This window comes from Ambystoma mexicanum, chromosome 1q, assembly GCF_040938575.1.
Source record: "Ambystoma mexicanum isolate Mex_15411 chromosome 1q, UKY_AmexF1_1, whole genome shotgun sequence".
Classification (NCBI taxonomy): domain Eukaryota; kingdom Metazoa; phylum Chordata; class Amphibia; order Caudata; family Ambystomatidae; genus Ambystoma; species Ambystoma mexicanum.
In genome coordinates, this window is record NC_090922.1 from 312,075,228 (window position 1) to 312,087,918 (window position 12,691).

The following is a 12,691-nucleotide window of genomic DNA, read 5'->3' on the forward strand; positions in this document are numbered from 1 at the left end:
TATGATGTCATTTTGACCACTGCAACCAATAATATTTCATGTTTGTACCCTACATTGTCGTCACTTTGATCGATCACCGACGAATGAATTTAGTCTTCAAATTGGATATATTGCTCTCTATTTTTGCAAAGCTCAGTGTTCATCGCTTACGTTTGTTTCACTTTCAACTACGAAACAATATTTCTCTTTGACCCAAACCGTTATGGATTGAATGGGTGTTCACTCCTGCAATGTGCCTGGACTCCAAAGTCTAAGTTCATTTATCAATAAAGTGACGTTTGTAAGGGCAACTATGTCATAGAATTCAGCATGCCTTTTCAAGTAAGGATGGAACACTTACAGTACGTATGTTTCTCTTCCACAGGTGGTACAAGCTAGTGGCCTACCATTCATTTAGATGGTGGCTTTATCGGAGGCTTGGATTCTGTGTTTGATGAGTAATACCTGCCTGTGTCGTTGGTGCCATTCGCACAAAATTCCCCAGTGACAGCGGACATTACAGGGGATTTTCGCACACTGTGCTGCAACCTCAAGTATACAATTTGTAGTTTCTTTGTGCAATCAACATCACCAAACTAAATAAAATACAAATGAGCATATACAAATAGTTGTTTCAATTTTTCAGTGAATCAAGAACATGCTCACTCGTTTCTGAGGGACATGAAATAATGGTTTGTGCCTTTTTCTGCTCACATCGCCCGAAGCAGGTCATCCACACTCCATTATACCCCACTCCAGTACTGGGTGGGTGGGAACAGCCAAGGTGCCAAACACCATGTACACTAAAACGATCTTCTGCCCGGTGACCATTGTTCTCATGGCCTCCCCAGATCCAGTGTCTTCAGACGCCCCTCTGCAAGGCCCCGCCTTTGCAATCCACATAAGTGTGTCTCCCTTCAGCAGTGTTCCAGGACTTTTTCGCTCGCCTCATGCCCATTCATCCCCACTCCAGTATCAATGTACCAGCATCACTGATGACATCATGAATAGCGTGCACATTCTAGCATTGCATAGGTGAGGGGCCTAAGGAAAAGTTTATACCATATGGGAAACAAGCTAATAATTGGGTGCCGTCTCTCCATTGCTCTTGGCACACGTGGGTCCGCTGGGCTTATCTCCACGGTGTGAAGGTCAGGGCAAGGGAGCACACATCTTTCTAACTAAAACAAACAACAGGATTTGATAATGCAGAAATAATGACACACATAAAATCTAGCATGAATAGGTCTGTTCTGGTCGCATAAGCTAATATATTGGCAATCTAACCTTTACCCTTGTGGATTCTCTGTGATACTGCAATCTCTTCTCCCAGGTGCCGACCCCAAAGGTTTGATTTGCCATCTGGCCCACTTGGGTCCTCTTAAGATAGATAGCCATTTGTTGTTCTTTGGGAAAATATATTGCCACACAGGATTAGGGCTGTATTGGGGGTCTGTGAGTGACCAGGGCTCTGGAGGGTAAGATGGGTATCACCACCAAAGGAACTGGAGGGGCCGAAGATAGGGGGCTCTGGACTGTCAGGGATGGTGATTGGGAGAGCATGGGAAGTTTAGTGGAGATGAATGGGCATTTGGCATATGACTACTTACTGTCACACGCTCTTCGCCGAGCACATTCTTTTGAAAATCTTACCACAGGATTGTAACAAGGCATGGCTGGCTTCTGTGAGAACAGGGCTCGCGCAGAGCTGGCAAGGGGGAGACGATGGTGCAGGCTGGCTGTGTGAGACCCTACAGATGATGGATGAGAGCTACATTTCTACATAGAGATTGTTTTTCGGGCCTGTTAGAAAATATGGCATTGGGTCACAATTAGTTTCTTATAAAAGATTGTTTATTTTCTATAGGCTGTGGTGCAACAGAATGCCATGGGGGTGACTATGCCTACCCCCTTGGTTAGTACATATTGTATGTTTCTAGAGCGATGCAAGGGAGGGGGGCAAGGATTGTCTCCTTATCAACAACGGTGAACATTGTTCTCATGGCCTCTCCAGACCCAGTGTCTCCAGTGTCTCCAAGTGCCCCTCTTCAAGACCCCGCCCCAGCAATCCACATAAGTGTGTCTTCCTTCAACAGTGTTCCAGGCCTTTTCCGCTTGCCCCATACCCATCCTTCCCCCTCCAGTATCAATGGCATTTCGCACCTGTGGCCATGCGCAAGCAAGTGGGTTGGGTGGGTGTGAACGGCCAAGGTGCCAAACACCATGTACACTTCCAAAGGGATCTTCTGCATGGTGAACATTGTTCTCATGGCCTCCCCAGACCCAGTGTCTCCAGGCTTCTCTCTAAAATTACCTGGCTCCTGCAATCCATATAAGTGTGTCTCCCTTCAGCAGTGTTCTGGGCCTTTTACATTCACCCCATTCCCATCGTTCCCTCCTCCAGTATCAATGGCATTTCTAACCTGTGGCCATGCGAAAGAGGGCTGGGTGGATGTGAACGGCCAAGCTGCCAAACACCATGTACACTTCAAAAGGGATCTTCTGCACGGTGACCATTGTTCTCATGGCCTCCCCAGTCCCAGTGTCTCCAGGCTCCCCTCTGCAAGACCCCACCCTTGCAATCCACGCAAGTGTGTCTCCCTTCAGCAGTGTGCCAGGCCTTTTGCGTTCACCCCATGCCCATCCTTCCCCCGCTCCAGTATCAATGGCATTTCGCACCTGTGGCCATGCGCAAGCAAGGGGGCTGGGTGGATGTGAACGGCGAAGGTGCCTAACACCATGTACATTTCAAAAGGAATCTTCTGCACAGTGACCATTGTTCTCATGGCCTCCCCAGACCCAGTGTCTCCAGGCTCCCCTCTGCAAGACCCTGCAAGAAACACGTCACACATTCACATACACCCCCTCTTTTCTAATCCTCTATGAACACCTTGACATTTAACAGGAGAACATCTCTGTGCTCAGTAAGAAATCTGTTCCTTTTTTTTGGCGTAGAGCACAGTGATGGATGTGCAGACCCTCACAAGTGAAGAAACCACCGACATGTCCAGTGTCCCGATGGTGATTCCTACTGGCATGCACAAAGTGATATTCTTGAGCGTTGGATCTGCCCACATATCTAATACAACTATGTTTTTCCCTTGGCCCACTTTATGACAATGACGGAAAATTAAGGAACCAGATTCTGCATCAATTTCATTTCCAGAGTCAACATCAAGTTAACTCACCTAACAAGTAATTTTATTATACTTGTCCTTTACAAAAATATGTTATGCTTGCAATTTAAAATTAAATGAAAAAGTTTATGTGTGCTATCGGTTAGTAACACTAAGTGGCATGTATGGGTGTCCCTCTATATGTACAATTGTTTGAATCTCATTGTCACAGTTCCCTTTTGCTGTTTTCACCCATACTAAAACAAGTACTGTGTTACAGGTGGATGCTGGAACTTCAGCCACAATCACTTCATCCTTTGCAACTGGTCCAGAGCATGAGGTATCTGTACTTCTTCCCTAATGCAGAATACATTACAAAATGTTTGATGCAGGTGCATTGTGAAAAGTATATTATGACTGTTTACGAGAGTATGTTCATACGAATGTTCTCTTAGTGTTGCGAGAACAAACCTAGCAGTATACGGTTCTTACGCATTTAATATTACTTTGTGTGTAAGGGCACAGTGCGATGAAAGTTTTTAATATCCAGTACGATTCACTTTTCCATTTTTTTAATGAATATTCTGTTCAATGAATGTATACAAGGTGCTGAATAGAAGAGGAGGCTCATGGACCAGAGGTAAACATTGAATACTATTGGACATCACATTGCATTTGGAATACATTTTAATGTTGTAATTTTTCCTATTCAATCAAGTTGATTCTGTTTGTAGATATGTACAGATGTTCATTTGCGATAAAATTAAATGTGCTGGATGTACACCATATAAATACGCTATTTTTATCAGCTTGCTGCTGCAGTGGAAAAAGAGAAGGCCACAGTTTCCAAGAAAACAAAGAAAACAAGGGTAACGAACAAACAAGTTTGCTTTGTAGAACTTATTACGCTGTTGATTTATCCATATAATGTTTTTACATTGAGCATGTTTCTCAACACATCTTTTAGAGGCCCAGAAGGAAGCGAATTATAAAGACACAGACAACAATTAAAACAAAAGATGTTGCTTTCCAAACTGATTTCACAATGGATCTACTACTATTTGGGCCGCAGCGTGGTCCAGTCACTAAGCAGACTTGTATGCTTATGCCCAATGGCTGGAAACTGAATGTAATGTGACAGGCGATCTGTGCAAAGTGTCCATGGACCATTTATACCATGTGACAGTTCAACAAGATGAGACTGAATACAATGAAGATGCTTTGCAATTCCTTGAAGACCACTTGACACAATCTATACCCTCCAAAAATGTTCCACCAAAGAAACATTTGATTATATCTGTTTCTCCAATTTGCGAGCAAATATCACAACCTGAAATAACAGAGATTGAAGTTTGAACGCAACTGACCGAGGAACTTGCTAAAGATCTCGACTACAGATTCCCAAGTTCTGTCGATTTGTCCACCACAACCGAATCACAAACCACATTCATGCGGACAATTGGCTGATAAAGGAGCAAAAATACATTTTATTTGGCAGCTGCCCGCTTGAGATTGTACAGATGCTGAAATGTGTCCATACATTCCATACATTAAGGGGGAACATATGCGGGGAGCCATTGTCGAATGTATCTCGTGCATTACAAGGCACTAACCAGAAAATCCAAGCTAGCTGTGTCCAACTCCATAGTACATTTTCATGCTCCGCTCAACCGATGCTGGGCAAAGTGCCAGCTGGAAATCTACTATGTTGAGCAGCTTTACTTTTCAGCAGGTCTACTTTCGGTAAGATTTTCAGTTTCTGTCAATTTGTGGGAGTTGAGTTCCTTGATAAAACCCAGTACTTCAAATATCAAAGGGAATTCTTATTCCCCACCATTATTGAAGACTGGAAAGTTAAACAGATGTCAATCGAAAGCACATTCTCTGGCAAATGTTTTTGGCTAGCTGGCGATGGACAATGTGACAGCCCAGGATTTTCAGCAAAGTACTGCATACACCACTTTCAAGACATGGAAAGTAAAATAATTGTGAGTTCGAAGATAGTGCAAGTGTCCAAATGTACATCTTCTGTGTCATGGAGAAACGGGGTTTCATCAAATCTGTTGAATTTCTTCAATTGAGGGGGATGCAAATAGAGCTGATAGCCACTGACAGGCATGTTTCGATAGCCAAGGCCATGCGAGAGCAGTTTCCACACGTTCATCATCAATTCGATGTATGGCACATTGCCAAATCAGTCAATAAACAAATTACAGCTGCTGGTAGAAAAAGGAGTTGGAAGAAATCTTAAAGTGGTGTCAGTCTATCAGCAACCATCTGTGGTGGAGCCACAAAACTTGTGATGGGTCTGCTGAAATTCTACTTCAGAAATGGCATTCATTGATGCACCATTGTTCCAACGTACACTCATAGACAGAAAACCAACATTTTCACAAATGTGCACATGGGCCTTTATCTGAGGAGCAGAAATGAAAAAAAGAAGTGGTTGGTGCCATGTTCACCTCCACACAAAGCTCTTGAGAAGACTGTGTACAATAAAACGCTTTCCAGAGACATGAAGGGACTCACAGAATTCTGTCATATTGGAGATTTGGAGGTGTTCCACAAAATGTGTCTCAAGTACGGGCCCAAAAGTTTTCATTTCGGCATAGACGGTATGGAGGCCCGAACAGGACTAGCTGTACTTGTGCACAATGAGAATTTAGGGAGGTAACAAGCATAAATTGCAAGACATTTCGGGATGCATTGTTATCTCAAGGCCTTCACAAAACGAAGCAAACAATGGGTGGTTAAGCCAATATACCAGGATATGGTATTTGAATTTGTGAAAGATTTGACATTGAATGTGTTGGCCATGCATACTCATGGAATCGATCCAGATTTTGTTCCTAGGACACATACAGTGCCACAAAACATTGCAAACCAGCCCTGTCCACCTAAACAGGTACTTGTAGAACAGTTGACTTCCCGATATAATTAGTACCTGTCTTCACAATCTACTTACAATAACATTTTTGATATGTTCCCCAATGTTTTTACATTGTACATCAGCAATTGAATGCTATTACACTAACTTTCGATGCTATAAACATTATTAAAAAATATTTAATTATGCAGATTAAATTTGGTGTATGATTCATGAATGTATTTCATTCACCTTCCCTTCATCGCTATTTATGTTCCTCGAATGATAAGACACATGTCTGAAACTGCTATTTGTGAGATATTTGAAAATGGAATTGCCCTAGCACATCGGTGCTGCACTGCCCATTTCGGTTGAGGAAATAATGATGGACAAATTGGATGTTAGCTATCAGTCAACAGGGCACCGAGACTCAGTGTCTGTCAAACCCTTAATTCTTGACCCAAACCACATACACATATGCAGTGCTTGGCACTGAAAGCCTAGATTTGCATAGCAATGATCATTCGACTGACCTGTGTCAACTCCCTAACTGCCAGAATGTTCTGCCTTAGCAGTTTTTTTCATTTTTTTAAACACCTCTGCAATTAGGCCCCTTTTTACTCTCTCCGATACTATTTCAGTATTTTGATGAGTGAGTTTTCTGGGTTTCTCCATAGCTCTAGATAGCACAACATTGCGTCCAAAATATCATTTTCAACAAAAGTATAATCTTTGTCAACATTTTGGCAATTTGTGCCTGCTGTTGTTGGGTTTCTGTACAGTTTGACTCTGTGTTTTGCTTTGCATGCACCCCTCCTTGTGTTCTTCCGTTGTGTTTTTCATAGCCCCCACCCAACACCATTGCTCTTCTTCCCTCTGCCTACGAACTCCCTGGTGCTCTCTGTCTCTTTTATCTTTTGTAACTGTTTCTCTATCGACTACCAAGCTCTGCTCACTAAATCTGGTAGGAAAAAGTTTACGAAGGGCTTCTTGGTCTACAACCCCGGCCTCCCTATTGCTGATACCTATACCTGTGCTTCATCCAGGCAAACCGTCAGTGACATCCTCTTTGTAGTTCCCTCACAACACCTATGGACTCTAGATATGGTCTCTGTCATCCCTCCTTTCTCTTCTTCTCACATTAATGGTGGCACCCGACGGGAGGCCCTCTCAGCCTCCTTCCACTCTGTGGAAGGCCATAATGAATGTTTACTTAATGCCTCTTAATTAAGAAGTCTCCTTATTAAAGTATCCTTCTTGGAGAATTTAAAATCCAACTGGATGCTTGGTGTACTTCTTCAGGACACACAGAAAACTGCTATCCTGAACATCCCTGAGGACGTGCTTTACAAACTTGATTCCTTCACCCCCCTGTATCCACATCTACTTGATCGATACTCTGCCATTGACATGGTGAACCCCACCATCCTTTTCAACCATCTCCATGATAACCGGTGTTATTCGTGCCTTGGCTTGGCTGACTTATTTCCCCTGCTGATCTGCTGACTGAATCTGTGCTGGTTGCCAGGATACCATCTGACCTGGCTACCCTTTGATCTTGGGGCCAGGTCCCCTCTCTGCCAGTTGCCCACCTGCACCGCCCCCCTGACAACACTTGCACTAGGGGACTGTTTCTGTATCCCTACACAACCCTAACTGCAATTGACACCTGTTGTCTGTACTTACCCTTTCACTTTCCACCTGCTGTCCGCGCTTTTCATTTATTGGATTCCTTTATTTTTTCGACTGTTTATCCTATGCACTCCACTGGCCCCTCCACCTTTTCCATGGCACTTTTACCCTTGCCCCCCCTTCCTTTTGCGCTTTCGCGATATCAGTGTCACCTGGACTAGTAAGATCTTTGTCTCTGTCTTTGTTGCTCCTTAAAACACTTGTGCATATGTGCGTTATAAATGACATATCATATCATCATATGATATTGTGGTCTGTTTTGTACAGACACTAAACAAATCCTATGTTACACGAGGCTCTCAGTGCCTGTACTATGGGTTTAACTTACCTTCAATGTAACTATGGTCAAAAACTAATTTGAAGTCATGGCTTCCCTGCTCTGTGAAACAGAAAGCAACTGTCAATGACTATTACGCCCCAAGGTCCAATTCTCCACGAATGACAGTTATACAGAATACAATTCACAGTTCTATTGCATTTCACAGTTCTATACTGTTCCTATTAAAGACTATGGCCCTCATTACGACCCTGGCGGAATTCGCGGTGCTAAATGCACCGCGGAGCACGGCGGAAAGCTGCCGATAGCGCCATGGGGGTTGGCGGATTTTCCACCCCATGCCGACCTTGGCGGAGCGGTAAATCCCCAATCCCCATTTTGCCCTTCCCCATTCCCATTCTTGCCCCATAGGGTATAATGGGAGTGGGGAAGGCGTTAATTACGCCACCGTAAAGTACGGTGGCGTAATTAACAACGAGGTCCCTTAGCGCCATGGATATCTCCGCCCGGTAAAACCAGGCGGAGAAAGGCTCCATGGCGCTACGGGAACTCGTAGTAGGGCGGACGGGTCCGCCACGATTACCGCTGGCGGTAACCCACTCCGCCAGGGTCGTAATGAGGGCCTATGTGATGTTCATGGTACAAAGGATACAGTCTAGCAAAGGAATTCTATGTTGGCTGATTTGGCCAGCGCTCACCAGCCATTTTCAGATTTCGAAAACTGATCTGCTGTGAAGGGCACAACCTGCTGCAATAGTGGGAACCAATTCTTCATTGCCTCAGGCCCCTTCCTGACTTGCTACAGTCTTCCAAAGAAGATAAGCTTTTCGCTTGACCATCGCAATTGCGTGACTTCGCACACTTCTGCAATGTTGAGCACCAGGCAACAGACTTCTCAGGTCCGCGTTTGAAAATGAGGTGAAAGAATCCAAAAAATTGTCTAAAGCTCATCTGCGATTAAACTATCGACACGCAGTGCTGATTGAGACAAAGCATAGTCAGATCATAAATACAACTAATTGGGTATAGGAAAGCAATGTGACCTCTCTCGCTTGAACCTAGACAGGGCTGCCTCAGGTGGGATAGATAGTGTGAACTGCTGTCCCATGTTACACTCAGAACCTAATGAATACAAACCTCTCGTGAAAGAAGGAAAGAGATTGGTTGCAGGGTTTAAGAAGGTTAACTTTATTCCTAAATTAAATAATAATCAACAAAGGTAGATGATGTTCGTGAACGTTGAGACTCCAGATTTAACACTTTTGCCTATTGAAAGGCCACAGCATCGTGAATGACATCACATAGAGGTTCATAACCCACACTAGTGATGGGTGAGACAGTATTCAATATCGAGTGGCATTGGTGGTTGCCAACAATTCGTTTGTTATTCTTGTGTTTTTAGAATGCCATGTGCACCTGCTGTGCTCAGTGCTCCATGCAGTGAAGGTCACTTTGTGATATGATGCTTGTTGGGAAAGAAGAAATGTATCAGTTCACGCTGCAGCATCTTCTCCTTTATGTTTTAATATTGTGGCAGACATTCTCTAAAAAACAAAACCTACCAAACATAAGCACTGAAAACAAGCTTTGATTGTGATGTGACCTTGGACCGAAGGGAGCAATCGCCAGGCTAGAAGGACAGAGCGGTGGAATACTCGCAAATATGATAACATTTACTATTATGAAAGTGGACATTGGAACATTTATTTTCAATTTATGCAAACCGTTGTTCAGAGCGGACACTGCCCGTTAAGAGAATGGAACAACAAAACATAATGTAAGTTTAACTATACATAATATTTTTGCGATGAAAAAAGGGGAAATAGTTCTTTTTGCATATTGGAGAATTTACCGACTTGCTAAAATGGCATTTTGACGTAAAGAGTGGACATTATACATTGCTCACGCCATATTCAAAATACAGAGTGCATAACTCACGGTTTATTTATAAGTCTACTAATAATTGTTATTGCAGTTTTCGTTAAGTCGGAATGAGTAAAGGGTGGGATTTTTGGCATGCATTGATTATTGACATTGTTATGGGTTGTTCGTTGGAGCATATTGTGGCAATTATTCATAGACGAGACAAAAGCACAACCTGTATGCAGGCTATTGATATCTAAACCACTTCGTCCCATGAAATATCAGGGAGTGCAATCAAGGTTGCATTATTGAAAGAGCAGCGGTCAGAACATTTTCTAAGGGTAATTGGTTCGCTTTTAAATAGATAATTTTCCCAGTTATGTTACAGTGCCATCTGTCTGTTGTCCCATTTGCAAGTCTCTTTATCCATACCTTTGGAGCTATACCGACTTCTCCGTGCTAACCTTTCATGCACATCATAGTCTAAAGTAGTCTCCCACATTGTCTGTGTGTATTCATTCTGTGTGGTTTGTGTTTGTTATTCTGTTTCATCCGGTGCAGAATAACGAACATAAATTAGTACAAAGAATGGATACTAAAATATATTGCTATTCTGTTGAGCACAAAGATATATTGTACCGTTCTGCGAATGCCATAGTTTCCAGGTGCCGTGGGATGGCTTTTTCAACCAGCAATGGCAGATACGCCTAACTGCATTGTACAGCATTACCATCATGTTGGATGATAGACCGGGAACGATATGCCCTTTGGCGGTAAAAGCGACAAGGAGCAACCTGTCATCATTTACGGTATAGAAAGAATCTGATGCATCAAACCCAAATCTTCTCCTGAAAGGAACACCATGTGTGTCATTTTTAACTTTTGCCACTCGAGCCTAAGGACACACAACCATTGATGGTTCATCGCAATCAGTGGATCTCAATGTGGTTTTTGGAACTTTCTTTGATAAATAAAAGCACTTGGGAATTGCAGATTAATGATGTTTTCTGTAAAATTATTGGTAGCAAATTCGATTTGGGACGAGCTGTGAGAGTGTGTTGATCTTCCGTGTTCTGGGTCAACTGATGTTATTACATGGATGATGACTTGGTGCGTTTGGCTATGCTGCCTACTAATGTCATGAAAATAGGTGGAGCATATCGTTTGGAATAGTGATGTCAGCTTCAGGGGTGGGGGATATGATTTAGTGCCTCTGGGGCACTCGACCTTAGTGCAATGCGGCAACGGATAAGATTAGCACAAGATGGACGCGACCAACTCCTTGTTTCCACATGTGTAAAAATTAGGAAAACCAAGGTAAGATGCATAGGAATGTTTTTACGAAAGATCACTGTATGCTGAAAAACACATGCCCGAACAATCGGAATATTTTTGAGCACACTATTCCTTTAAAGGTCTGTATCTGCAACCCTACTGTCCATTCTCTCTGCACTTATGAAACACACGCTGGCGGCACTTGTGAGTTAACTGCACTACCACCTTCCCCTACCCCATGGCACTTCTACTCTTCCCTCTTCCCTGCACTTGCATGATCTGAATGACACAAGGCCTAGTAAGATCGTTATTTTGTCCTGCCTTGTTTCCCCCTCCTTGTCTTGTCGCGCCTAGAAACACTTGTGTACAGGCGTGTTATAAATGCCACATTGTATCATATCCCCCTTCTTGTGGGCAAAACCACAGAATCCTGATTGTAGCATCACACACAGTCACCACGTTGGGACGCAGCGATGCGTGGCCACCAGGTCAGCTGACCTGATGTAAAGTAAGTACGCTCGGCGCACCAATAAAGTAGATACTGTTGAAGTCCCATGGCATATGGTTGCATCATTGCTGGCGGCACACCAGCATTCCCTGTGCATCCCTCCTCACCTCAGAGGACAGTACACTGGCGACAATGGACAGACCCATTTCGCTTGTGTGCAGCGGAGGCGTTGCTGCTCACTATTGAGTGACACTGATTCCGAGATAAGGGAGGGACGAAAGGAGGACCAATCTACACGGCGGTTCCCCACAAGAGGAGGAGAAACATGCCGGTAAGGCCCAGTGAGGCCCACAGGTGAGTACAAAGTGCACAGAAATCACCATAACCATGGCCACACCGCAAGTGAGGCACGTGAAGAGAGGGAACCCAGACATAGTGCAAGAAGGAGCACAAGATGGCACACTAGCCCACCACAGTCATGACAAGTCGGTGACCCAAGGGAAGTGTGTTTCACATGCCAGCATAGGCGGAGCATGGTACCCATCACAGCACCATGTCAGACCCCGCACAGAATCATTACCAGGCAGCGCTGATCCACATCCAGGGCCAGAAAGGGAGGGATGTATTCCCAGTGCCTTCAATCATGCCTTTTGACATGATATACACCACCAGCCTGGGTCCAAGATGGACCAGGTGGATGAAAGAGTTTGACACGTATCTCGACGCAGTGGGGCTGCAAGAAGACAAGCGCATCATTGGCCTGCTTACCATCACAGCTGGCCCTGAGGTACGGGACATTATTTTGAATTGCCGGAGGATGTGGAGTATAATTATGACGATATGGAGAACATTTTTAAAGAACATTTTTAAAGAACACAGCGAAATGTCGACTATGAAAGATGTGCATTTCAAACCATAACAAAGTTGCCCGGGGAGAGAATGGATACATTTGTAACACGCCTGAGGGCGAGGGTAAAACATTGGGAATTCCAACTATATAACAATGAATCGGCCATAAAATCTCAAGTAATTGCGGGTTGTGAATCCTTAATACTAAAAAAGAAACTGCTACAGGTGCTGCACACACTAGCGGAAATCCTCGTGTTGGCAAGAACGTCCTCAGCTCTGGACCCCAGATATCAACCTTGAGCAAGACGCACAACACCGCTCCAACA